The 26,881-nt window shown below is 50.3% G+C and overlaps 1 protein-coding gene across 2 annotated transcripts in view; it reads left to right on the top strand.

Moving 5' to 3' along the window:
* SH3PXD2A (SH3 and PX domains 2A) overlaps positions 1 to 26,881 on the top strand; it is a 254,234-nt gene that overhangs the window by 59,055 nt on the left and 168,298 nt on the right. The gene's annotated exons all lie outside the window — the stretch shown is intronic.

Genomic DNA, 26,881 nt, shown 5'->3' with positions numbered 1-26,881 from the left:
TTTATGGGTCTCACAGCTTAGTCAGGGAAGACAGATTTTAGTTAAAAAACAAAGACAAACAATATTGTTTTACGCCATTCCAGATGTAACAAAGGAAGGTGCCATAGACATATTATAGGGAAACCTTACACTCTGGGATCAGGGCAGGCTTCCTGAAGCAGTGAGTTTTATCTGAAACATCAGTGAGTTATTTTATCTTATTTTACTTTTGAGATCAGAGACTCTTTTGTGCTTCTAATGAAAGCCAAAGACTCTCTCCCCAGACAAGTGCATGAATGTGCATCTATAATTCTAATAATCTTTTTGGTTATTCATACCCTACCTGAAATCCACCCATGAGCACCAGGATAACACCCTCTGCTCTTCCCCAGACCTTCTTCTCTCCCCATATCTCCTGCCATGAGCCTTCAGACCCAGACACACACACACAGGCTGCCCACTCAGAACCCCCAGGTACGGAGACTTTAAAGCTGTACTGTCCAATGAGGTGGCCACTAGCCACATGTGGCTACTTATATTAAAGTTAAACTTAAATGAAATAAAAGTAAATGTTTAATTCCTTGGCTGCACTTGCTGGATCACAAGTACTCAGTGGCGGCCGTGGCTAGTGGTTGTGTGTTGGGCAGACATAGAACATTTCTATTATCACAGAAAATTCTATTAGACTGGTAGTTTAGAAAACGTTGAACACACAACAGGCTTGAGCCAGCTTTCTGGCCACCTTATAGTGATCTGTCACCTCCCAGCCCCTCCCCAAGTTGTCCCCTGAAATCTTCTAGGGCCCTGGCAAGAAGAGGGAGATTATTCTCCTGCAAAGTTTGCCCATCCTTAGAGCATTTCAGCTCAGCAGCTATTCCAAACACTTCTTCTGGAAACCAGGTCAGTTTCCCGAGAGGGCTTCTAAGAGCCTTTCAGATGTCAAGTGAAGAACAGGGAAGAGGTGAGGCTCTTAGTCTCCAAGTGGAAATTGATTTCTTCTAAAAATAACTCACCACTCAGCCCTATCTGACCAGGAAAAGGACCTGTCCCAGGGGAAGCTGACCAGGACAGGGCCTGATGTCGAGGCCCATTTGGTGATTAAGGGCCTGGGTTGCTTGGAGGTGCAGTTGAGGTGGGAGGAGGGGTGGCAGATGCCCTTTTCAGTTGCTTTCTCACCGGTAGTTGGACCACGTTTCCAGCCTTTGTCTATTGCCTTGCACAGCTCCTTCCCGGTCCCCCTGAGGAGGGGCCGGAAGGCTCTCTGAAGCCCTGGCTCCATAGATGGTTGTTTCACAACCTGACCTACAAGGCACTGGGCTACAGTAATTGCTCTGCAAACACCGACTCCACCATGCTGCTGGTGCTTTAGTCTGAACTCTGGCCAGCGAGTGCACAGGGTCAATATTTGATCAGAGCTGGGAGAGGCCCTTTATTTTCCCCCGCACCACTTGGAAGATAGAGTTAAGAGGGGTTTTCAGGTTTGCTCATTGGCTCTGAAGGACTTAACCTATTTTGACGAGCTTTTCTCTCTCTTCCTTGTTCATCTCTCCAGACTTGCCACCCATGCACCCCACCCCAGGATCACACTCACTTTCCAGCTCTCCAATAGCTCACCTCATGATGGGTAAAAAAATTACAATTCCTGAATCACTAATAACCAGCCTTGGAATGAATGTGTATATGGGTGTGAGTGTGTACTGATATCATTTATGGAGCTTGATGGGATCATCGCATTTTTAGAGTTAGAGAAGTCCTTATTCCAAGTGCCTCACTTTGCAGGTAACAAACTGTGTTAATTTTTCTATTCATTAAATTTATATAGGCTTTCATTTGGTTTAATATCCAGAGCAGGCCTCTGCTGAGATCAACCTGGGGTGATCCCAGTGTGTGCCAAGAACCAACCCGAAAGCAGAGAAGAGGAGGAACTGTCTCTTCTGCAGGCACTCTGCCTTTTAGTCATTGAGGGAATTTGTTCGAGATCACTGACCCTAGACTAAAGTGATGAGGCCGCAGCCCGGGGAGGTAACCTGCTAAGTTCTAAGAACGGTCTTGTACCAAGGATTGCAGAGGTTCCAGCACACCTAGTGTGGCAGTGCCAGCTCCAGAATGAGGTGAGCACGGGTCATGGTGAATACTCACATCAGCCTTGACTGAGGTCAGTCACTGGTCCCAGGCAGGCACGGACAGCCTCATGTTGTTTGCAAGGGCAAAAATGGGAAATAGCCTAAAAGACCATCCATACAGAGTTGCTAAGTCAACTGTGGTATTCTCACAGCACTGAGGACAACAGTCAAAGCAAACGAGACTGATCCATGGGTGGATCTCCAAGAAACATTCTGAACAAACAATGCAAGTTTCAAAACAGTATTTATAGTATGATAATAATTATACAAAAAAAAAAACCAACAACAAGATATATATTTTGCAGGTACATATACAGCATATGAATGTAAATTTTTTTAATCTAGAAGGCTGTACTCCAGATTGGTGTCAGAGTCATCTCTAGATGGGTGGTTAGAGATATCAGTGGGAGGAAGGGTTTGATCAAGGAGGAACCTTATCTTAATGTTTTACTTTTTTAGAAAAGGAGAATGTATTCATATATTATTTGCAACATTAATATTGAATAGTTAAAGAGGCGCCTATGGGGGGAGTTTGGGTAGGTGGGAAGTAAATAATAAAATATGTCTTTCCTGTTCATTATGGTATAATAGGACAGAAAGCACAGGTGAAAAAAATAAATATAAGAACATATCTAACAAAGAGAACATGAAACTCATTATAAAAATCACATTACCTCATATTTCCTGGACCTTCATTCTAGATTATTCCTGTGGAATGTAAACTGGTTAGATCCCATTACAACCAACCCCAGGGACCTGTCCAAATTATCTTGTCTAACTGGAATCTTGTATTCCGATATTACTCAAAATCTGCAAGCCACATATTGAGGCAGGAAGCACTTGGGCGGGGGTTCTTGTGTCATGACGAAACTGTACTCAGAGTTGTGTGGTGCTGGGGCACCGGGGCTGAGAGCATGCGCCCCGGGGCCAGGGCGCTTGGGTTTCAAGACCAGCCCCAGCACTTACTGTCTAAGCTTTGATGAGTGATTTAACCTCTCTGCTTGATTTCTCATCTGTGTAATGGGGTGTATAGTAATAACTGCCTCACTGGGTAACAGGAAAAATAAAATGACACAGTCCATATAAAGAAAGACCTTAGGATAGGACTGGCACAGAGACTGTAGACAGGAAAGCTGAAATGTCACCAATTAGGCCCTCAGAAGCTTAAAACTTCAAAAAGCCAGAGAGCCCCACTCCATCTAGAGACAGAGGTTTCTTCCTGTGCCCCGTTAATATAGATATCACTTTCACCAAATAGTTCGGTCTGCCTCCAGGCGAGAGAGGCAGAAGGCAGTGTTAACAAATGCTTTTCACCTCCAAAGTTTAACTACAAACCTATTTACCTTCCAACAGTGCTGTTAGGAAAACATTGTTTTTTAAAAAGTGATTATTAGTTGACAGCTTTCCCTTGCTCCTGGAAAGAGGCATCTTTGATTCCTGAAGGAACACAGAGGGGTTCCAGGGGAGCCTTGTGGAGCTTCCATCGGCTCTTGGGGATTCCCTGGCTGGCTCCACTCCACCTGGGAGCTGGCTGGGCTCCAGCACCCCTTTCAACTTGTGCCTGTGGCCTGAGTATGAACTCCAGCTTCCTCCTGCCTCTCCTGAGTTCTCCTTTGGCAGATCCTGTTGGCAGGTGAGGGGGTTGTGGAATATTGGGAGAGGAAGACCAGGGTGAACTGGCACCTCTGAGCAGGCTCAGGATGGGAAAGCCACTTACCATTGAGTTTGAATCCTGGGGTTACCTGGGGTCTGGCTGGAGGGTGTTGGGAAAAGTTCGGACTGATCTTTTTTCCCCTTTAAGCAGATGGAGTTTGCAACTTCTCATGCAGTTTCCCAACCTTGGGGGTTTAGGAAGACCCTTGTGCTTGTGGGGGCCTCTCAGGTCCAGAGCAACTCAGGACCTGGTTCCAAACAGATGGAGAGAGGTGCGGAAGGAAGGTGGTGGCAGCGGGGATAGAGCATCTAGGAGAGGTCCCTGCATATCTGTGCATAAAGGAAAATAAGACCCAGAGGGCTGAACTGGGGCCCCGAAAACCACTGCATCGGGGCCTGCCCTCAGGAGAACTTGCCACCCAGCCAGAGCCTGTGGACATCAAGAGAGCTGGGGAGCTTGTGTGACACTGAAGCCGCTGGGAGTTGTCAGATACGCACCATGCTGTAGGTGTGCGTGGGAAATCACGCCTTTCCTATACAGACAAGGACTCACTCTGTGAGCCTCATTTTGGATGGTTGTGTGCATTTGATCCAGGCCCAGGGTCTTCACAGAGTATTCACAGGGTGTTCGGCCAAATCTTGTTCCTGATGGACCCAAGGCCCTGTCAGGTCAGACCCTCATTTGTGCACTAGAAAATCAAAAGTCATCTCTGCCCTTCGCTACACCCCCAGCCTCTCCATGGGATCAATGTGGGATTTTCATAGAGCATGGGAAGCTCTTTTGTAAACTGGGGAAAATTGTAAGAAGCTGGAATGATGTCCTCTGGGTGTCAAACCTTGGCACTGTTCATTGGCTCTAAACTTCTGGGTGATGTCTTGTGAATGTGAGCGCTAGGAGCCTTGGGGATGTCACTGCTCCCCCAGTGACTGTCCAGCAGGGCTGAGAATGTCCCTTTCAGGGAGAGAAATCAGCTCTGTGCAAATAGCACAATATGGGAGGTCCATGTTTGTCAACTGATGTTAACTATGTCCGCTGGGAAATCAGTGGTGGAACTGTAAGTTTTCCAACCAGAAAGCCCTTAGAGATTATCTAGCGGGATGACAAGTATCTGACACTCATGTTGCCATCTCCCACTCATGCCTACAGCAGACATCACTAATTGATCGTGGCATTCTCCCATCCTGTACCCATGGCAGACATTGTTAATTGATTACGAGCCCAGATGTGGTCTCAGAGTTTTTGTAAAAAACAAAACCGAATATCTTTAGGAAGTCACTACCCATCAGTTGGCAATGGCACCTTGAGATGAAACTAACTGGCCACCCTCTCATCTTGTCCATTTCCCTTATTTGACAGACGAGGAAATGAGGTCCCAAGCGGGGAGTGATTGTCCAAGATCACAGCAAGTGACAGCAGGACTAGAACTCTGATGCTCTCGCTTCTAGCTCACTCCAATCTGAGTTCCTAGCCTTCCACTCAGAAGTCCTCTTTGTGTTTTTGGCTGAGGAGGCAGGAAGCTTCTGTTGCCTCACTGAGAGCCCCTGGAGGGAGGGGTGGGGAGCTAGTCACTCTCCCTGGAGAGAAGCTGCCTTTGCAAAGAGCTGAAGACTTCTCTCTAGATCCCAGAAAGGTCGCTCATGGCTCCCTCCCAGGCTCAGCTGCTTCCTGGAGCTCAGCCTACCTCTCCTGCACCGTCACCTGTCTCTGTCATTGTTAAATAATAAACCCCATCTCTGCCAGGGGCAGGGTCAGAGTCAGCTCACACCCCCTGCATGACTGCTCAGAGCTGCACACCTTGTTTTCCTGGTGTACATGTCAGGGTGTGTTTGGGTGTCACGTCAGGGAGGCGTTGGAATGCCGTTGCTGCCTCTGCCACCTCCTTCCTCCTCTGGTCCGAGGCCCAAAGGTCCGACTTAGAAAATTCTACTTTGCGCCTACCGGGCCCCCATCTTACCCCTCTTTGGATAACCAACAGGAAAGTTGTCTGGGAAGTGTGTTGGGGGACAGTGCCCCCCTCCAAACTGGAGAATGAAGGGAAGGTGGATCTTTGGTAGTGGCCAGGTGAGTGTTGTGTGTGCGTGCATGTGTGTGTGCATGTGTGTGTGTGTGCGTGTGTGTATACACACGCTGTGAAGCTTCAGGCGTGACCAGGCCACTCTCTTCCTGCTGGAGGGAATTTCAAGTGCCTCCTGGCACCTCTGGAGGAGCACTACCTACGTGCCTGACTCCATGCATGGTGCGGGGGACCCCAAGGGGAAAATCCAGGGTCATCCTAGGTGAAAGAACCCTCAGCTGGCAGAGCATGAGGGTGGAATGCACAGAGCGGGTGTTGCCGCACTAAGTGGGCAGCCCGGGATGTAGACCACCTGCATCATGCCTGCATGCTCTGGGCATTCCCTTCGGCTTGTGGGGGCAGCTTCGATCTGGGGCCTGAAGGTCTTCGCATCCTGATTCTCCCACCCCCCAACATCCTCCCCCACTGGCAATGGCAGCAGCTGGTTTTGTTTTTGACTCTTATGGAATGAGGCATGTGGGACAGTCAGGTAAGCTATGGGAGCCTGAGCTGTGGGCTTTTCTGAGGGAAGATAGAGTTACTCATTCCTCTGGGAGGCAATCTGCCACCAGCATGGTGACCAGGGGTTATGAGCTGCATTGATTCCCTCATTAGCAGCCCCCGCCCCAGGCTGGACCTCAGCTTCCTGATGGTTTTAGGGGCTGCCATCCCTGTGTCTCAGGGACACTAGTTTATTTTATTTTACTTTTTGAGACAGAGTCTTGCTCTGTCGCCCACGTGTGCAATGGCGTGATCTCGGCTCACTGCTACCTCCGCCTCCCGGGTTCAATCGATTGTCCTACCTGAGCCTCCCGAGTAGCTGGGATTACAGGCACCCGCCACCACGCCTGGCTAATTTTTGTATTTTTAGTAGAGATGGGGTTTCTCCACGTTGGCCAGGCTGGTCTCGAGCTCCTGACTTCAGGTGATCCGCCTGCCTTGGCCTCCCAAAGTGCTGGGATTACAGGCATGAGCCACTGCACCCGGCCTCAGGGACACTAGTTTAGATTAGAACATTGTGGAATTAGTTGGGAAACTGGAGCTTTTTCCTTTATATCCTCAATTTAGCTGAAGCCAAGGAAAAAAGATTTTATATCTCCCAGAGACCTCCACAGATGGATGACATCAGGCTCTCTAAAGGACTTGTGGGAGTCCTGGTGCCAAATTCCCAACTTTCCAAGTAAGGGCAGCATCTCCCAGAGATGGAAGGTTCAGGCTGTGTTACCAGCCAGGCTTATTTGGGTTTGCGCCTTGGCCTGCCCCTTTACCAGCTGTGTGAACCTGAGTTGCCCTCCAGGAGTCCCCACCTTCCCATCTGCAAAAGGGCTGTACTTGTAGAACCTGTTCCATGGAGTTGTTGTGGGATATGAAGATGAGCCTCAGGAAAGCCTTGCCGTCATGCCTGGAGCAGCTGTGAATGGAGCAGCATTATTATTATGAGCTTGTTGGTGTTGCCTCTGGTACCCCTGGAGAGGGGAAGGGGCTCCATGATCCTCCCTGTGAACACAATGTGTGCCCAGCCTGGATTAGGGGAACATTCTTCGCAGCCACAAAAGGGTCTTGGGTACCTCCAAGCTGCAGTAAATCAATGCTCTGGGGCTGGCGAGGAGACAGACCCCAAAGCCACCAGGGTTTGGCACTATCTGCTAATTACGGAGCGTTGATCTGGTGCTCAGTAAACGAAGTGGCCAGTTCACCCACCCTGGCAGTCTTGTGCTCAGTGCTGGATGGGGGGCTCAGGAAGAGCCCAGGAATGTGATCCATTTAGATATACCTTGTTCAAAAAAGTTTTTGTTTTTTTGTTTTTTTGCCAAACAGGAAGCATGAGGCTGGTGTTTGGGCTGAGCTGAGATGCTGGCAGAGGGTCTTTGGGTGGATGACAAGCCGGCCATTCTTCCTGCTGAGACAGTCCCGACTGCACCTCCCGAGGGCAGCCCTGGTGGAGGCCAGCCTGCCTTGCTCCCCAGGGAGACAGGCTTGTTTTGTTCTGGGTTTTCCAGGGCTTCACTGCTCATTGTGGAACCTTTGAGGAGGAATCCTCAGTGGGAGGGTGGAGGGAAACCCCTCTGTGTGTGCCTGCCCCCAATCCATCCAGCAGTACAACAGGGTGGGGACCAAGACAGAAGAGACTGGGCCAGGCAATCTGGCAAAGTGCCAAAGTTTTAAGAAAAATGTGTAGGAGGACTCCAAAATGGGGACTCTATCCATTACTTTATACATATTTTTGGTGCATATTGAGAAAAGTTAGCTGCTGCCTGAATCTGGCAGTTGGGACAGTTTGGAACACCTGGGTTTCTTGGCTGTGTAGTCAAGAACCAGGGTGCGGGCTGGAGCCATGGGCCTGTGCCCTGGCTGGGTGTCACAATCACTTGTGATCTGGGTTCACCTGCGAGCCAGATTAAAAATGCATCCAGATTCCTGCTCCCCACCAGCCTCCTGAATCTGTCTAGGGTCCCTGTGTCTGGAGTTCAGACTGACTTGATAAGTGAATCCGATGCAAAGCCGGACTGAGAACTGTGGAGTGTTGGGGTAAGGAGACACTGGGGCCTGAGGAGCTCCCTGTCACAGCTGCTGGTGGTGCCTGCAGGCGACCTCAGTCCCAGCAGCCAAGGGCTTCTCTCACCTCTGCACTTTCTCCTCAGCTCAGGAAGGGCAAGAAGGAAGAAAGAGCCTAGGGCCAAACCTGACTTGCTCCTCTTCAGGCAGGGGAGGTTGGGGAGCAGTGGTGGCCCCTCAGACTGGGGAGACTCTCCGTAGGAACCAGTGTTGGTGCTTGCTTTGTGTCAGGCCCTGTCCCACATCCTTTCCATGATCACCCCTGAACTGCTTACAGCCCACCCTGGGATGTAGGCACCACCACTCTCCCCCATTTTTAAAATTTTATTTTTATTTTTTATATATATATATATGTATATATATATATATAAAGAGGTCTCAGTCTGTCACAAGGCTGGAGTGCAGTGGTACAATCAATCATAGCTCATTGCAGCCTCACTCCTGGGCTCAAGCAATCCTCCCAGCTTAGCTTCCTGAGTAGCTGGGACTGCAAGTGTGGAGGCCAGCCTGCCTTGCTCCCCAGAGAGACAGGCTCGTTTTGTTCTGGGTTTCCCGAGCACCGTGCTGGGCTAATTTTTAAATTTTTTGTAGAGATGGTTGCCTGGACTGGTCTCAAACTCCTGGCCTTAAGTGATCCTCCTCCCTTAGCCTCCTTAGTAGCTGGGATTACAGGTGCAAGCCACCACCCCCCAACATTCCCCCTTTTTTAAAAAAGGAGGTGAGGGTACTCAGGTCACATAGGATGTCAAGGTCTCACCATAGGTAGGTGGAGGAGCCAGGATTCAGACTGGGCAGTCTGGTGCTGGAATCCATGTGCTAAACCGTTCCTCTCTGCTGCCACTTTGATGTGCTGCAGAGCCAGCCTGGGAGGCCCCACACCTCGAAGAAGAGAGGAGTCCTTTCCCTTCCTTGCCAAGAAGGCTTCAGCCTTCTTCACCTACAGAGCAGGAGGGGCAGGTGGGGGCTGGGCATGGAAAGAAATGGTCAGTTTCTGTATGTTTGTTTCCTTTCTCTGCTCAGGAGTCTTGGATTCTCCCTGGGGTGTTCTCTCTCTGTCTCTCTTTCCTCAGTTTCTCTATTTCTCTCTGTGTGTCCGTCTGAGGTCTCTGAGCCCATCTCTGACTGTGACTCTGTTTGTTCCTGTGACCTTTTCCTGCACCTCCATCTATGCTCTCATGTCAGCCTCCCCGGAGGCTTTTTCTCTCTCCCTGATTCTGTCTTTGCCAGTCTCGTCAGCATGTCTCATCCCAGGATGTGGCTGCATCCCAAGCCGAAGTCTGGGAGAAGGGCAGGTGGAAGCCTGCTCTGGTCTGTATGGGAGTCTCCAGCTGGGATTAGTGAGGGCAGAAGCCCTTGCAGGGGAGGAAAGCTGCTTGCCCTCTCAGGAGACTGTGGGGAAGGGGAGGCAGCTGTCCCGAGAGTGGCTCGTGCCTTTTGGAATCAGGCAGCAGTCTTGGCACCTGATGGGGAGGCTGCCCTGCCTCCTGCGGGCAGCCATGATGGCCAGCCGTTGTTCTGTCCCCCTCCCAGCAGAGTGGTGACTGCTTCCTCCCTTCCCTGGGCCATGTTGTGCCGGGGGGCCCTATGAGTACAAGGGGCTGGCAGTGGCCTCAGTCCTCACTCAGGCTACCCCCGGAAAGGGGGGTTTGGAGTCTCTGTGGGTGGGGTTAGGGCACGGAGGGCAGGAGTCTTGGGCAAGCTCTTCCCCTTCTCTGGACAGAGGGTTCCCCGGGTCTCATCTGTCTGTTCCATAGCCTAATCCCTGCCCACCCCTGTGCTAACTGTTCCTCTAAGGCCACACCTGCCCCATTGCTGTTCCTGCTAGAAATAGCTGAGCAGTGGGCAGGTGCCCAGGAAAGGGAGTGGCTCTTGTAGGGTCAGGCTGGCCCCCAAGCTGTCAGCGATCCAGGTCAGGTAGGCGTCAGGAACAGGCTTGGGGCAGGGCTTTGCTTGCCCTTGAATATCTTCTCTCAGCCAACAGCCATTTTCTCTGGTCCAAGCCTTTGCCATCAACTGGAAGGAAGGGTTGGGAGTGAGCACCTCAACACATTTGTTGAGCATCTGCTAAGGGTAAGTCATGGTGTCCAGAGTGGGGCTGAGGGGCAGGAGACAGATGCAACCCGAGCTGACCTGCAGACTGGTTACCCATCTAAGCAGACACACCTAGTGGGCTGCGGCTCCCAGTGTCTCTGTGCGCTCCCAGGTGTCTCTGCGGGTAAGCCACACGTGTGCCTCCACCTCAGTGTGTTCCAAACCCTGCTGCCATCTGGACCCCTCCCCACATCCTCCCCACTCCCTTCTTCTCCTTTTCCCCCTTCTCCCCTTCCTTCCTCATTCTTACTTCTCCTCCTCCTCCCCCACCTCCTCCCCTTTCTCTTCCTCTTCCTCCTCCTCCACCCTAGCAGACCCATCCTCCTGCCTCCTCATTGCACCCCCCGAGTTTTTACTGGGACTGCCCTGCCCTCCAGCCAGCCGCTGCCAGTGCTTCTCTGTGCTGCAGCTTCTCTCCAGTGTTTATTTTTAATTATGAGCGTTTTCAATCCTATAGAAAATAATATCACAGGCGTGAGAGGACATACTGCCCAGATTTAACACATGTGAATATTTTGCCACATTTGCTTCAGATACGTCTTTTTTAAATAAATAAAATGGTGCAGATAGAAGAAGTGTCTGGTCAATACTACATTCCCTTCCTCCTGCCTCCGGTCTGCGTGTAGGAGTGGAACTGGAGGTGGGTCTAGGAGAAGGGCTGGGGTTCAGGTAGGCTGGGAAGGCGCTCCAGGCACCGGCATCCATGTGGGCAAGGTGTGGGACAGGACCACCTTGGGCATGCACAGAGGCTAGGGCGACCCCTGCTTCTGTGACCTCTTGGGGTCTGGAGTCCAGGGAGGGCGGGGCCTGGAAAAGGGCAGGCCTGCACACAGGTGCCCCAGCAACCCCCGAGTAGCCAGCACCTTCTCTCCCTGCACTTCCTCCTCCTCCTGCACCTCATTCCAGGTGGGCAGCTCCCCCTGTTTGAAAGGAGCCCATCACCTGGGTCAGCAGCTGGGCTGCCACCTGGAGAAGTAGCCTGCAGCTGGGCACCAGGGTGGGCTTGGAAGACACCAAGCTTTGCGGGGGGACTTTTCCTGTTGCATTTCCCAGGTCCCTGGCAGGAGGCAGTTTTTCCCCCAAGGAGAGCCTCATTAGAAGGTCTGGCAGCAGAGCCTGGGAAGCACAGGCTGCCCCGGCGGCTCACCTCGCTGCGTGGGCTGCTTTACAAGGCTTCCCTGGCAACACTGCCGGAGGTTTATTTTTAGCTGTAGGGATTCCTCTCTTTTTCCTTCTGGGCTCCACCTTGTTCTCCCCTTTCCCCACTGTGAAGAAACACTGGGAAGTCCTTGGCTTAAGGAGATTCCAAAAAGAAGTTACAGGAGACGTCTATGGGCAAAATAAATGCCTGACCTGAGTGACCAGGGAGGAAGCCATCCACGCAGCAGATGCCAGCTTTGACACCTTCAGACCTGTACGGGGCACACTTGTGCCTGGGTCAGCTGCTGTGTGCATCTAAGGTGCCAAAAGGGATTCAAACCCAGCTGGGACCACCCCATACCTGGCCAGTCATGTCCCGTGTCCAGCCCAACAGCAAGTCAGCTCGTACTCAGCTCATCTTCTCAGACTTCCCTCCAGAGACAGCCCGGATCTGCCCTCTTCCTCTCCATTGACTCTGCCCCAACCCTGGTCCAGCCCCGCATCAACCTCTTACCTGGGCAACTGAGACAGCCTCCTCAGGGGTCTCCACATTCTCACTGTCACCTCCTCCATAATTCAGTCTTCCCATGAATCAGAGCCCTCCTAAAACATAAACCCTATCCTAGCAGACCATGGCCTTGAACCTTTCTGAAGACTCCCTTTCTTTTTGGAATGAACTCCAAACTCCTTGCCCTGCCCCCAGGCCCTGGGTGATAGCCCTGCCTGCCCTTCCAGACCCGTCTCTGCCACCCTCCTGTTGCTTGTTCTCAGCACCCCAGCTCACTTGCTTCACCTGCTCCTTGGGCACCAAGTGCACTGCTGCCACCAGGCCTTTGTCCTTGCTGTTCCCTCTGCCTCTAGTCCCTTCCCTCAGGTCCCCAAGGAGCTGACTCCTGCGCAGTCAGACTCAGCTCACATGGCACCTCTCACAGAATCCGAGAGCTCCCCCAGCCATGCATTCATGCACTCGTGGTCACTTTGTCACATTCTACTGTCTTCAAAACACTTATTGCAACCTATTACTATTTTTTTATTTTTTATTTTTGTTTTAGAGATGGACTCTCCCTATGTTGCCCAGGCTGAACTCCTGGGCTCAAGCTATCCTCCCACTTCAGCCTCCAAAGTCTGGGATTACAGGGATGAGCCACCATGCCCAGCCCATTGTCTTCTTAACTGTCGTTTACTGTGTCATTCCCCACCTCCCTCCCCTTCTCCCCAGAATGTGAGCTTTCAGAGAGCAGGATGCTGCCTGCTGATAACTTCTGTTTTCCCGATGCCTAGAACAGTGCCTGCCATATAGTGTGTGCTCGGGAAATCATTGTGGAATGAATAAATGAATGCATAGTGAGCTGCCGCTGGGCATGAAGGAATGGGAGAAAGAGGCCTGCTGTCCTCCTCCTCCGCTTTAAAGGCACGTTTTATTTAGCTCCCATTCCTCCTCTTGTGCGCCCATCTTTGCCTATGGGCTAGATTTACTATTGGGATCCACTTGTCAAGGATTGGATGGAATCTTCGTGGCAGAGAACAATGAGGGCTTCTCAAATTTTCATGTGCGCATGAACTACTGAGCAATCTTGCTAAAAGACAGATTCTGATTCAGCAGGTCTGCCTGGGGTTTGAGATTTTGCTTTTCCATCAAGCTCTGAGGTGATGTCAGTGCCACAGTCTGCATTGAGTAGCACTGGCGTGGAACACTGGGAGGCTATGTTTGAAGTCCCTCTTCTCCATTCCTCTCTTATTCTTTCGGTCCCAGTGGGATCTTTCCCTTGTTAGGTCATAGCCCTTCGTGATGAGGTGGGGATCTGATCTGGTGAATTTGGGCTTTGTGAGGAGCCCTGTTGCAGCAGTTCCCAGAGGCTGCCCAGGAATGGCATGTGCTGCCTTGGAGAGCTGGTGGGTTCCCATCATTGGTTCCTCTGAGCTTGAGGGTCATGTGTCGGGCCTGTTGATGCCCCTGTGGCAAGGAAGAGGCCCCTTCCTGCAATTCAGCTTTGTGTCTCTGTGTGCTTTCTACAAGCTTGTGAAACCAGGATCTTGAAGTGTGGCTCATTCACCTGGAGTGACTTTCAGAGGCCATCTGGCAAGTCCTCCACCCTTCTCAGTCCTTCCTGGGGAAAGCATGGCATTCTAACCACTGTGCATGCGGGTTTGATAGATAGGGCTGTGGGAGAGGGGTGACGGTTTAGTTCCAGCAATAGTTGAGTCATGTAGGGAATGTGATGCCTGACTTGATTGGATCTAAGATTAGAACCTGCTGGAGGAATCTACATTTTTTATTGCCTTCCCTCTTTTAGTTTGTTTCAATAGACCTTGATTGAGCTCCTCTGTATGAGTCAGGGCAGGCTAACTGCTGTATAACAAACTCAGTGGCTCAACATAATGAAGATTTATTTTCTGCACAGGTCCCAGACCAAAACAAGTTACTAGAGGGCTCTGCTCCAGACAGTCATTCAGGAACTCAGACTCCCCCAGCTGGTGACCCCATCCTGCATGGATTTTTACATCTAGCCAGCAGGCAAAGGAAAAGAGAATATGAAGGATTGCAGGCAGATTCTGTGGGTTATGCCAAAGGGAGGGGTACATTACCCTGCTCCCATGCCACTGGTCAGGATTTAGTTCCATGATTATACCTCCCAGCAAGGGAGGCTGGGAAATGTATTCTAGTCATAGGTCCAGGTATGTGTTGGATACCATGATGGACAATGGGAATATCAAGGCACAGACATGACTTTCAAGAAGCTCACAGGCTTTTGGAAGGAAACAGTTTCATAAACAAATCATTATCCAGCATGGTAAGCATAGTTCTAGAAGTGTGACCGATCTGCAGGAGTGATGGGGAGGAAGTAACAGCAGGTTACTGGGGGAGACCTCAGGCAGGCCAGGCAGTGTGCAGGGACGGACAAGCAAGGATGGCAGGGCATGTGACTAGAGAGGTCAGTCGAGCAGAGGTCATGAATAGGCTCGTGTCCCACAGGCAGCAGAGAGCCAACAAAGGGTGTGAAGCCAGAGATGAAATCTGCAGATCGGGGAGCAAGTTGCAGCAACGTTAGAGACTGGTTCGAACTTGGCACTCTTCTTGCCTGGACCTTTGAAGAGGTTTCACATGTATCTTGGTCTCTCATGCCAGGAAGTTTCTAACAGAGGAGGAAGGGGTGGCATTGGGGAGGTGACTCTCCAAGTCACCTAGTGCAGGCAGTGCTTCTGGCCAGAGTTTGCTGGGCCTGCCTGACTTTTGAGGGTTCCACTCAGCAACACAGGGCCTCAGTGGTGGCTTCCAGTGTCTTCAAGGATGGTTTCATTGCCCTCTCCTGAGTTCTAGGATGGCCCAGCCACTGTTATTTCCTGGGAAGGCCAAAGAGGCTGGTGCTGGTTCACAGCCCCAGGGCTCCATATTAACCAGGCAAGGCTGCAGGGAGGAGCTGAACTCTGCCTGCTTGACCCCAGCCTTCTGCAGTAGCCTACTCTTTTGCTTTTCCTTTTGGCAAGACTTTGGGGGAAGAAGGTTCTGAGACCTATGGGCACCTTGACCCATTTGGAATAGAGAAAACAATGGGGAATGGAGATGCTTGGGGAAGGGAAGGAGAAAGGCTAGGATGTTAGACTGTCATTTAGAAGTGTTCCACTTGGCTTCCCTTTCCAGGAAGCCCATCAGGGTTGCACACTGGGAGCTCGTTCTGGAATCTCCTTGCCTTGAGCAGCGGCCTGGGCCCAGGACCGCTGAGGGTCTGTTTTGGCTTCATCTTTGCCAAAAACTGCTCTCTTTGTCCCAGATTTCGTTCTGAATTTGATCCCATAGTGGCCAAGGTACTTGGGGTACCACAGTTCTAGGCCATTTGGAGGATGACTCAAGAACAACTGAGGCTAGGGGTGTGGTTCAGCCGGGAAAAGGTTAAAGCCGGTTGCCTTCCTTCTCCTCCCCTCTTCTTCAGGGCCTCCTCGTATTTTGGATGGTCCTTGGAGTTTGTGTGAGAGAGAAAAGTGTCAGGCAGTTTTGGAGGGAATTTCAAAAACCTGTGAGTGGTCTCTGGCAAGGCCAGGGGATGGCTAGAGACCCCCAGGAGGAAACAGGGTGACCACAGCGAGGAGCCTGCCAAAAAACACCTCGAATCTGGGCAGACCTCCTTCTCTGCGGAGTGTCACCACCGGCGCTCTGGGCTGGTGCCAGGATTCCTCTGGCTGGCTGTCCCACACACAGATGTTTCTTTCACCACTCTCCATCCTCTGTACTGGCCAGATGTGTCTTCCTAGAATTCCACTTCTAGTGGAGCAGTGTTCCTCCTCTGCTCAGCAGCCTCAGGGGCTGCCTATTGCCTGGAGGAGAAAGTCCGAGTTCTTCCTCTGTTTCAGATGACCCTTGCAGCCCTGCCCTTCACACTGCCCCATGTACATCCTCCCTGCCCCAGCACCAGGCTCCCACAGCTCCCACACTTCCTAGGGATGAAAGGGAGGGAAGTTCACAAGCAGCCAGGGCTGGCACACTGGGGTATCAGGAGGATGCTGGGGTGTAGCTCCCATCCATAGTAAGAAGCCAGCCCCTCATGGCGCCTCATGCCTGTAATCCTAGCACTTTGTGAGCTGAGGTGGGTGGATCGCTTGAAGTCAGGGGTTCGAGACCAGCCTGGCCAACATGACGAAACCCCGTATCTACTAAAATACCACAATTAGCTGGGCGTGGTGGCAGGTGCCTGTAATCCCAGCTACTCGGGAGGCTGAGGCAGAAGAATCACTTGAACCCAGGAGGTGGAGGTTGCAGTGAGCTGGGATTGTGTCACTACACTCCAGCCTGGGCGACAGAACAACTCTGTCTCGAAAACAAAAACATAGTAAGAAGCCATGCCTCAGATTCTGTGACTGCTGGGGAGACTCTATTCCTTCCTCCAGGAGCCAGGCTCAGAGCTGGCCACAGGCAGAATCTCTGATCTGACTGCTTTCGTTACTAGCTCCCTAGGTTCTCTGCCACCCTGGCCTTATGCTCTTCCCTCTTGGCCAAGGGGAGCTGAAGTCACCTGAGCGATCTGCGTTGGGACGAAGCTCAACAGCCTTAGGATGAGAAACGGTGTGAAATTATAGGTGAAAAACCCAGAAGGCCTTACAGCCGTCGGCAGTTAGGGTTAGATGGGCCTGACAGATGGCCCTGAGCGGCTCCCTGAAAGCAGAAAGGGCTGGAGGAGGGCATCAGAGATCAGGGAAACACCACTGGAGTCTCTTTACCTTAAAACTGGTGACCCCATCCATCTAGCACTCACAGTAAGGCAAGTACACCTGCTCACCTGTATTCTCATTTCATCCGCACAGTGCCATGGGGCGCTGTTTCTACTCCCACTTTATAGATGAGAAAATGGGGTCACAAAGAGATTAAGTGACTTGGCCAAGGTCATGTAGCTAGGAAAGAATAAGCTGGAGTTCTGACTTCAGCCCTCAAGCGTTCCACTACTAACTAGACCACTAATAACGGTACAACAGTGCCAAGAGAGGTGCCTCCTTTTGGGGGTTTCCTCTGCCTGGCCTGTGTTAAAGCACTCTACATATTCGTTTTCCCTTTTTAACCTCAGCCACCATGGAGGGGAAAAACAGGCATGGCCCCATTTTACAGATGAGTAGACTGAGGCTCAGAGAAGTTAAATGGGAATAATGACTCCTGGCATTTGGCAGCACTTGCTTGCATCTTCTCCTTGGATCCTCACAACACCTGTGGAGACAGGCAGGTCCAGCATTTCACAGATGAGGCTGTGGTTGCCCAGAGAGGCCAAGCCACTTGCCCTGGTTGCCCAGCAACTTCTTGCAGGCTAGAACTGGAATCCTCCTCTGTTGACTCCAACCTAGTGCTCTTTCTCTCCTGCACAAAGGCCATGGATCAGCAGGTGGGGGTGTGTGGAATGAGCCCACTGGGGTAGGTTTGGGGACAGGCATGGGTAGCCAGCCTACTTGGGCACCTTTTGGGCATCAGAGAGGCTTTCTGTGGCTTGAGGATTTCCCCTGGCATTGCATCCTCCGGCACGTCTTTGCTTAATTCACCCTGTGTACATCTCACTGCAGGTGTTGGGCTGTCCTCCCAGGCCCAGCATGTTAAATGTCACATCAGCCCCCACGCACGGAATGAGCTGCTGGGAAAGCCAGAGGCCTCCTCCCCAACCCTAGCCCACGCATGCCAGCTGGGCAACTCCCCTGGGGCCTGTAGGTGCCCAGAGCCAAGCTGGCCCAGGCCAAGACACCTCCCAGACCCGTCCACCCCTCTCAGTCTCCCTGCTGCCTCCCTGACCTCAGGGTTGTAGTTTCCTAAGCACTTTCCCTGGCATGAGGGACACAGCCTGGTGTCATAACAAGAGTAATGGTGACAGGGATGATAAGAATAGCTGGTGTATATGGAGCACTTAGTGCCAGGCTCCGTGCCAATCCTTTACCTACATTATCTCATTTAATCCTCTCACCCACCTGACCAGTCAGGTTCTGTCCCTGTCCCCAGTTCGCAGATGAGAAAACTGATTTGAATGCAGAGCAGCCTAGCTATGCACCATTTATTTTTCTTCTTCACATTTTCTAAAATGTTGTGCAAGCACCACTGTGATTCAGGAAGAGACTCTTCATAGTATACGGGCAGGTATTTATCTTGTAATGGTTATGCTTTGTTTTAATGTGTGTTAATGGTATGGGTTGAAGTTTTTATGTGTTCCTCCCAAAATTCATATATTGAAGTCCTAGCCTCTGGTATGTGACCTTATTTGGTAACAGGGTCATCAAGATGTAATTAGTTGAGATCATGCGGGAGTAGGGTGGCTCCGTAATCTAACACGACTGGTGTCCCTGTTAAAGGGGGAAATTTAGACAGACACACACAGGGAGAACAGCATGTGGAGATGAAGGCAGAGATCAAGGTGATGCTTTTACAAACCAAGGAATGCCATAGATGACTTACATCCCTGAAGCGAGGGGACAGGCCTGGGACAGACCCTCCCTCACAGCCCTCAGAGGGAACCGACCTGCCTATACCTTCATATTGGACTTCTAGCCTCCAGGACTGTGAGACAATCAAACTCTTTAACACACCTAGTCTGTGGTACTTTGTTACAGTGGCCCTAGCAAACTAAGTACAGTTAGAATACACACACACACACACACACACACACACGCACGCATGAACACAATACCCTTTTTTTTTTTGAGACAGGGTTTAGCTCTGTCACCCAGGCTGGAGTGCAGTGGCATGATCATGGCTCACTGCAGCCTCAACCTCCTGGGTTCAAGTGATCCTCCCTCCCCAGTCTCCCAAGTAGCTGAGACCACAGGTGCACACCACCACACCCAGCTAATTTTTAAATCTATATATTTTGTAGAGGTGGAGTCTCACCATGTTGCCCAGGCTGGTCTGAAACTCCTGGGCTTAAGCGATCCTCCTGCCTTGGCCTCCCAGAGTGCTGGGATTACAGGTATGAGCCACGGTGTCCGGCCTATACACTTATCATTTGAAGACAGAGAAACGGACCATGAGCCAAATAATATAGGCGGCCTCTTGAAGCTAAAAAAGGCAAGGAAACAGATGCTCCCCTAGAGCCCAGGAATGGAAATGGCTCTGCTTTCCGCAACCCAGACAGTGGAAACAGCAGCTTAGTGAGTGTGTGTTATTATCAAGCGGGCATCTGAGACCTCTCACCTGCCAGTCCCCATCCCAGAGACTCCAGCCACATGCAGTGCTGTCCTTGAGATGGGTTCTGAAAATGACTTCTCCATCTTGTCACACTGCTGGTGATGCTTTAGGGCGCCCTAATTCCCCCTGAGAGTGGCACATCAGGCATCTGCCCTCATCCAGTCCTGGTGCCAGCTGTGTGGTCATCCTCAGGTCACTGGAATAAATGATCAGGGGCCTCCACCCCGGATCCCAGCACTTTCTCTGACACACAGCAGCATTTCATGGAATCCATGAGCAAGGCAAATCACTCCCATCCCGCTGCTTCCTGTAGCAATCCTGACAGTCCCACTGCTGAGCATGAGTCCCTGCCATTCCTCCCTCTGGAAGGCCTTCCTCCCGTTTCCCAGCTCTCTATTCAAGGCCTCGCCCTGATGTCTCTTCTGAGACATCCTTTTGCTCACTGCAGCCACACTGATGGTGTCCTTTCCTAAACTCTCATCGCCTGGCTTTTCATACCACTCAGCAGGTTGACACTCACCTAATGCTGCTAGGTAAGTCCCTTGTGCCCATGTGGGTGTCCCAGCTCCCATTCAGATCACGGACCATGACTGACACTCCTGAATCCTGCTGATATGGTAAAGGCCTGGTTGGGAAGGGACCTGAAGTAGTGAAGGCTGGCATGTTTTCCAGAAAATGGTCGAAGAAGACTTCTTTGACTTGTTAAGGAACTTTAGAACCTGGAATGGGCTCCCTCTCAAAGTCGGGGTGTGTTCTGGCACCGTGCTTCCTCAGCGTGGCATGAGCCATGTTCCAGCTAAATGCATCTCAACTCCTTGCCAGGGTGGACAGGTCCTCTCTGTCTCCTCTCTCTCCCTCTCCCTGGCTGTTCCTTCAGGCCTATCTGGGGGGCCACTAGTATGGAAACGGCAGAAGAGTCACTTAACTTGAATATAGATCATTAGAAATGATCCAATCTGCATAACACTCCAGGCAACCAGCTGGGACACCGGAAGGGCTGCGTTTTAGGAGCAAGGACCTAAGTAAGACCCTAAAGTAAGGCCTACTGTAAACTCACCCTAATGAAACCCAAGAATAAGTCCTAACAATATCCACAGAGGAGACAAAATTTGGAGGTTGAGTCACATCAAGTTAGAGGTACTTGGAAAATCCCTAGGACTTTCCATAGATCCACCCTGAGAAAGCAGAAAACTCTGCCTACATAAGTTTAAGGTGATTAACCAGTACTTGAATTGGCTACTAGAACAAAAATCAATGCTTTTCAGAGAAAAATAACAGAATCCAGAGTCTCTACAGCATATTAGCCACAATGACAAGTCTAAAATGAAACATTACTAAGTGGTCAAAGAAATAAGAAAATATGACCCATAGGTATAATAAAGTACTAGAAACTAACACAGAGATGGCCCAGATGTTGAAAGACTTTAAGGCAGTTAAATAACTAAGGGAAAATATGGATTTAATGAGTAAGCAGATAGCAGAGAAATAGAAACTATAAAAAATAGAGTCAAATAGAAATTTTGAAACTTAAAAGTGCGATAATTGAAATGAAAATTTCACTGGATGAGCTTACCACCAGTATGGAAATGGCAGAAGGATCACTTAACTTGAATATAGATCATTAGAAATGATCCAATCCGCATAACCGAGAAAAAAGAATGAAGAAACACACACAGAGTTCCAGAAACATGTAGTACAATATGCAGTCTTCTGACTTACATGTTTTAATAGTCCCATAAATAGAAGAAAATTATAATGGAGTAGAAACAAAACTTTTTTTTTTAAACAGCCACAAATTTTCTAAGTATTATGAAAATTACCAACTTACAGATTCAAGAAGCCCTGTGAACTCCCAAAGAGAATAAATATAAAGAAAATGGCTGGGCATGATGGTTCATGCCTGTAATCCCAGCACTTTGGGAGGCCAGGACAGGAGGACCACTTGAGGCCAGGAGTTCAAGATCAGCCAGGACAACATAGTGAAATCCTGTCTCTACAAGAAAAAAAAAGACAATTAGCTGAGTGGTGCACACCTATAATCCCAGCTACTCGGGAGACAGAAGTGGGAGGATCACTTGAGCCCAGAAAGTCAAGGTTGCAGTGAGCTGGGATTGTGCCACTGCACTCCAGCCTGGAAAACAAAAGCTTGACCCTGTCTCAAAAAAAGGAAAGAAGGCTGGGCGCAGTGGCTCACACCTGTAATACCAACACTTTGGGAGGCTGAGGCAGGCAGATCACTTGAGCTCAGGAATTCGAGACCAGCCTGACCAACATGGCAAAACCCCATCTCTATTAAAAATACAAAATATTAGCCAGGCATGGGGGCACACACCTGTAATCCCAGCTACTCAAGAGGCTGAGGCAGGAGAATCGCTTGAACCCGGGAGGAGGGGGTTGCAGTGAGCCGAGATTGCACCACTGCACTGCAGCCTGGGCAACAGAGCGACACTCTGTCTCAAAAAAAAAGAAAGAAAGAAAAGAAAAGAAAAACCACACTTATCATTATTGTCCCTCTCTTTTTCTGTGATGTTCGCTGATGTGTCCCCTGCATGTAACACAGGGACTGCTTAGTCCTCAGCTAAGTAGAATGAACAAATGAATTCTGAGGTTTCCCGCAATCTGTCATGGTCCCCACAGAGACTGGGTGGCCTTGTTTCTTTTTTTTTTTTTTTTTTTTTGAGACAGAGTTTCACTCTTGTCACACAGGCTGCAGTGCAATCGTGAGATCTCAGCTCACTGCAACTTCCGCCTGCTGGGCTCAAGAGATTCTCCTGATACAGCCTCCCAAGTAGCTGGGATTATAGGCGCCCGCCACCACGTCCAGCTAATTTTTGTATTTTCAGTAGAGATAGGGTTTCACCATGTGGTCAGGCTGGTCTTGAACCCCCGACCTCAGGTGATCCTCCCGCCTCGGCCTTCGAAAGTGCCAGGATTACAGGCGTGACCCACCGCGCCCAGCTGTCCTTGTCTCTTTTTAAGGGGAATTTCTGGGTCAGGAAAGCCACCAGCTTTTTGTAGTAATGCACCCTTTTATTTTTATTTTTTGAGTTAAATAGAAAGGGCAGAAGGTGAAGGTTTGAGGATTTGGGCCTGAAAGCTTGAGTCGCTGGGAGCTCCACCCTCTGGGAGGGGCGAGGAGCCGGCCTCTTGGGTTACAGATGTACCCCAGCTGGGCTCGTCCGTCCTCCCCTCTCCCCTCCGTGGATTGCTGCGTAGCCCTGCCCTGGGAGAGCTGCTGAATCAGCTTTCCCTGGCTGGAGCCAGCGCGTGGAGCCCAGCTGTCCCCTCTCTCTCACAGGATCCACCCTTTAGATAAACTGCCTGGCCTCCTCCACACACTGCGAGGTTCTGATGTGGTTGCGAGGGGCTCCATTAGCCAAATGCCTCTCGCTCCAGCCAGGACCCTTGCGATGGGCCCTGCTTTTCCTCCAGCCTGAGTTAGGCCGGTGCTGGAGTGACAAGAGAATCCACTTCCTGCCTGCAAAGGTGGTCCTGCAGAACTCTCTGCTGGGCGGGGCCTTCCTGCCTCACCGCCCCCGCGCCCAGGCTTCCTCCTTCCTCCCAGAGGGCGGGGCAGCAGGTTCAGGAGACAGCCCCACTCAGCCCCGATTGTTTTATCTGTGGAAACCAGCCCTGCAAATTGGGTACTGACCAGGCTTCAGAGCCCGCTTTGCAGCCTGCCTGGCCCTCTGGGAGGGGTGACATTTTCACTGTCTCTCACCGCCCGCGAGTCTGACGTACTGAGGACCAAGATGCTGAACTGCGCAGCTTTGCCAGCTACAAGCGTCACACTGAGTGAACTCTTACTTGGTTTGCTCTGGAGTCTGAGCCCAGAGATTTGCTTTCGTTGAAAGTTGACCTGTGGGCAGAAAAAGTGTCCCTGGCAGCTGGTTAGCTGTGCTTCCGTTTTCCGTGGCCAGTGGTCCATGGGGATGGGGGATGACTGACGGGGAGAGCAGCTCCGGGCCTCTGCTGGCTTAGCTTGGTGGTGGGATTAGGTGACAGGTGTGGCTGGGCTCAGCACCTGAGGTCCCGCCCATACCTGCTGAATCAGAACCTGCCAAGAGCTGCGGATGCATGTTGATGGTTGTGAAGCCTGGCTCCTTGATGTGAAGGCTGCAGGGTGTGTGTGTTATTTTGACGGAGACTCGCTCTGTCGCCCAGGTTGGAGTGCAGTGGCGCCATCTTGGCTCACTGCAGCCTCCTCCCAGGTTCAAGCGATTCTCCTGCCTCAGCTGGGACTACAGATGTGCACCACCATGCCCAGCTAATTATTGTGTTTTTGTTGTTGTTGTTGTTTTAGTAGAGATGGGGTTTCTCAGGCTGGTCTGCGAACTCCTGGCCTCAAGCAATCCTCCTGCCTTGTCCTCCTAAAGTGCTGGGATTGCAGGCATGAACTGCTGCACCTGGCCGCAAGGCTACAGTTTAACTTATTTCTAGCACCTAAGGCAGACCCTGACATGGAGAAGGCATACAGTAACTGTTCTTGGAGGAAAGGAATGAATGCATGAGTCCTGCCTGCCCCTGCCTACTCCCCACAGCACCACATTCCCTCTGCACTGTGAGAATCTCAGTCTCAGGTCTGAAAGAGATGGAGGAGTCAGAGCTGGGGAAAAAATGCATGTCAGAGCTGGGGAAAAAATGCATGTCAGAGCTGGGGAAAAAATGTCAACTCCCTCAAGCCCCAGAGAGTCATAGCAACTTGGGTGAGGTCTCACCACCTGTGGTGGAACAGCTGGTCGCCTTGTTTCGTGAGACAGGTGGTTGAGATCAGGACAAAGTGTTCCATACCTGGGTGTGTGTGGCTGGGCCCACCTCTCTCCTCAGACATCTCTGTACCTCTTCATCAGAAACCTATGGAGCCATTTCTCCGAGGCCCCAATAACATGTTAGTTATCCATTTATGAATTCTCATTCTTCTTATGGAAAAGATTTAAGGTACTTATAAATATGCATAGAATACAACAAGATAAAAAGTAAAAAGGAATACGTTGGTATTAAGGAAGTGTGCAGATGTGTGAACAAGGGTATTCACTATAGTGCTTTGTATAGTAGTGAAAAATCAGAAACAGCCTAAATATCCAACCGTAGGGGAGTGGGTAAATACACTATGGCTCATCCAGAACTGAAATTCTGTGTACCAGTTGGGAATGCTGACATGGCCCAGGCACAGTGGCTCACGCCTATAATGTCAGTGCTTTGGGAGGTCGAGGTAGGAGGATCTCTTGAAGCCAGGATCTTGAGACTAGCCTCACAGTGAGATCCCATCTTTACAAAAAAATGTTTTAAACTAGCTGGGCATTGTGGCACACAACTAGTCCTAATTACACCAGAGGCAGAAGTGGGAGGATCACTTGAGCCCAGGAGTTTGAGGCTGCAGCAAGCTATGATTGCACACTGTACGCCAGCCTGGGCAACAGGGTGAGACCTGGACTCTTAAGAAAAAAGAACATTGATATGAAAGTATTCATTGACATGGAAAAAATGTTCATTATGTAGTGTAAAAGTATTGATGGGTTCATTTTATTTACATGGATGGAAGAATGCCTAGCAAAGATAGGTATCCCAAAATATTAATGTCAGGGAGAGAGATTATGAGTGATTTTTATTCTCTTTTTGACCACCCACTGCTAAAACTTCTAGTTTTTTTCCCTTAGCGAACATGAATTACTTATGTAATAGTGTTAGTATAGAAATGAAATTTACAAAAACAGAATATGGGTGAGGAAAATGGGAAAAGGAGAAAATAGGAGTCCTAATCTATATAGAATTTGTTTGAAAATGTATTAATTTTTAAAATCCTTTGCTGAGTGTTAAGATGTAGGAAAGAAAAAAAATCCTGTTTATAGTGTTATGGCCCAGTTGCTGTTTTTACACATAGCAGGCAATTATTAAATATTTGAGAGTTTGACTTAAAACATTGAGAACTCATGTGGCCAGGCACTGTGGCTCACACTGGTAATCCCAGCACTTTGGGAGCCTGAGGCAGGCGGATCACTTGAGGCCAGGAGTTCAAGACCAGCCTGGCCAAGATGATGAAGCCCCATCTCTACTAAAAATACAAATGTTAGCCAGGCGTGGTGGCACACACCTGTAATCTCAGCTATGAGAATCACTTGATCCCGAGAGGCGGAGGTTGCAGTGAGCTGAGATCGTGCCACTGCACCCCAGCTTGGGTGACAGAGCAAGACTCTGTCTCAAAAAAAAAAGAAAAAGAAAAATTCATGAGCCAGCTTTTGTTAAATATCCATCTGTATTCAGGGAAGTGAAAATTAATCATGCTGCAGTCTTTGTCTTGTTTTGAATGGAATCACCAGTGACCTGCCCTTCCTTATGTGGGATCTAAGTAACCTGAGTATATTGGGTAATGATTATGCAAGAGATAATCCTAAAATTGTGTGTTAGAGCTGGATGGGTGGACGAACGGATGGATGGATGGAAATAAATGCGCGCACACACACACACACACACACACACACACAATCTAGCCTAGAACCATGCTATCTATAGCTTGGATATTTGTTCCCCTCAAGTCTCATGTTGAAATTTGATACCTAGTGTTGGAGGTGGGCCTAATGAGAGGTGTTGGGGTCGCAGGGGGGCCGATCCTTCATGAATAGTTGGTCCTGTTCTCATGGTAATGAATGAGTCCCATGAGAGCCGGTTGTTTAAAAGAGCCTGGCACCTCCCCCCTGCCCTCTGCTTCCTGTCTTGCTCTGTGATCTCTGCACATGCCCCCTCCCCTTCCATGCTGTGAGTGGAAGCAGCCTGAGGCTTCACCAGATGCCCAGTAGATTGTGAGCCAAGCTAAATAAGCTTCTTTTCTTGATAAATTACCCAGCCTTGGGTCTTCCTTTATAGCAACACTAAACAGGCTAAGACAAACCGCTTTTCACCACCTCTAATGCTAACACCTTGGTCCAAGTCGCCTTCAGTAGGATCCTAACTGGTCTCCCTGCTTCCACCCTGTGGTCCATTCCCTACGCCATAGCTAAAGCTGTCTTTTCTAAGTGTGAAGCAGATCATCTGCCTCTGCACAGAACCCTCCAGGACTTCCTCTTCCATCACGATAAGCCCTGAGTCTTCACCGCAGCCTCACCAGACCCTCTGTGCTCTGGCCCATCCTGCCTCTCAGATCTCATTGCCTGTCCCTCTGCTCCTGGCTAACACCACTCCGGCCACATTGGCCTTGCCAGGCTCTTTTTGCACATCCTGCTTCCCTGCCTGAAAGGTTCTCCCTCTCCAGTGTAGCTTGCTTCCTCGCCCCCTGCAGGTCTCTGCAGAACTGCTAGCTCGGGGTCAGGCCTTCCTTGCCACCCTATATAAAATGACAACTCCTGCTCTGTTCCGGTGCTGTATCCTACTCGATTTTCCTCCGCGGCACTGATCTGATCTTCCCTGGCACATGACATATTTATTTGTTTGCTGTTTGTCTCCCTCCACTAGAGTGTAAACTCCCTGAGGGCAGGAACTTTGTCTATTTTCTTTACTGCCCTTTCCTTAGTGCCCAGTGCTGTAAAGTGGATGCTCGATATATATTTGAAGGACTGATTGGACTTCAAAGATCATGTGACTGATCCTTCTCATTCTACCAAGGAGCAGCCTGAGGCCTAACCTTGAGAGGCTCCATTCCTTGCCTGAGG

This window comes from Chlorocebus sabaeus, chromosome 9 (assembly GCF_047675955.1).
Source record: "Chlorocebus sabaeus isolate Y175 chromosome 9, mChlSab1.0.hap1, whole genome shotgun sequence".
In the NCBI taxonomy this organism is placed as follows: domain Eukaryota; kingdom Metazoa; phylum Chordata; class Mammalia; order Primates; family Cercopithecidae; genus Chlorocebus; species Chlorocebus sabaeus.
The sequence above is the reverse complement of the archived record's forward strand: the minus strand, read 5'-3'. Positions and strand labels throughout refer to the sequence as shown.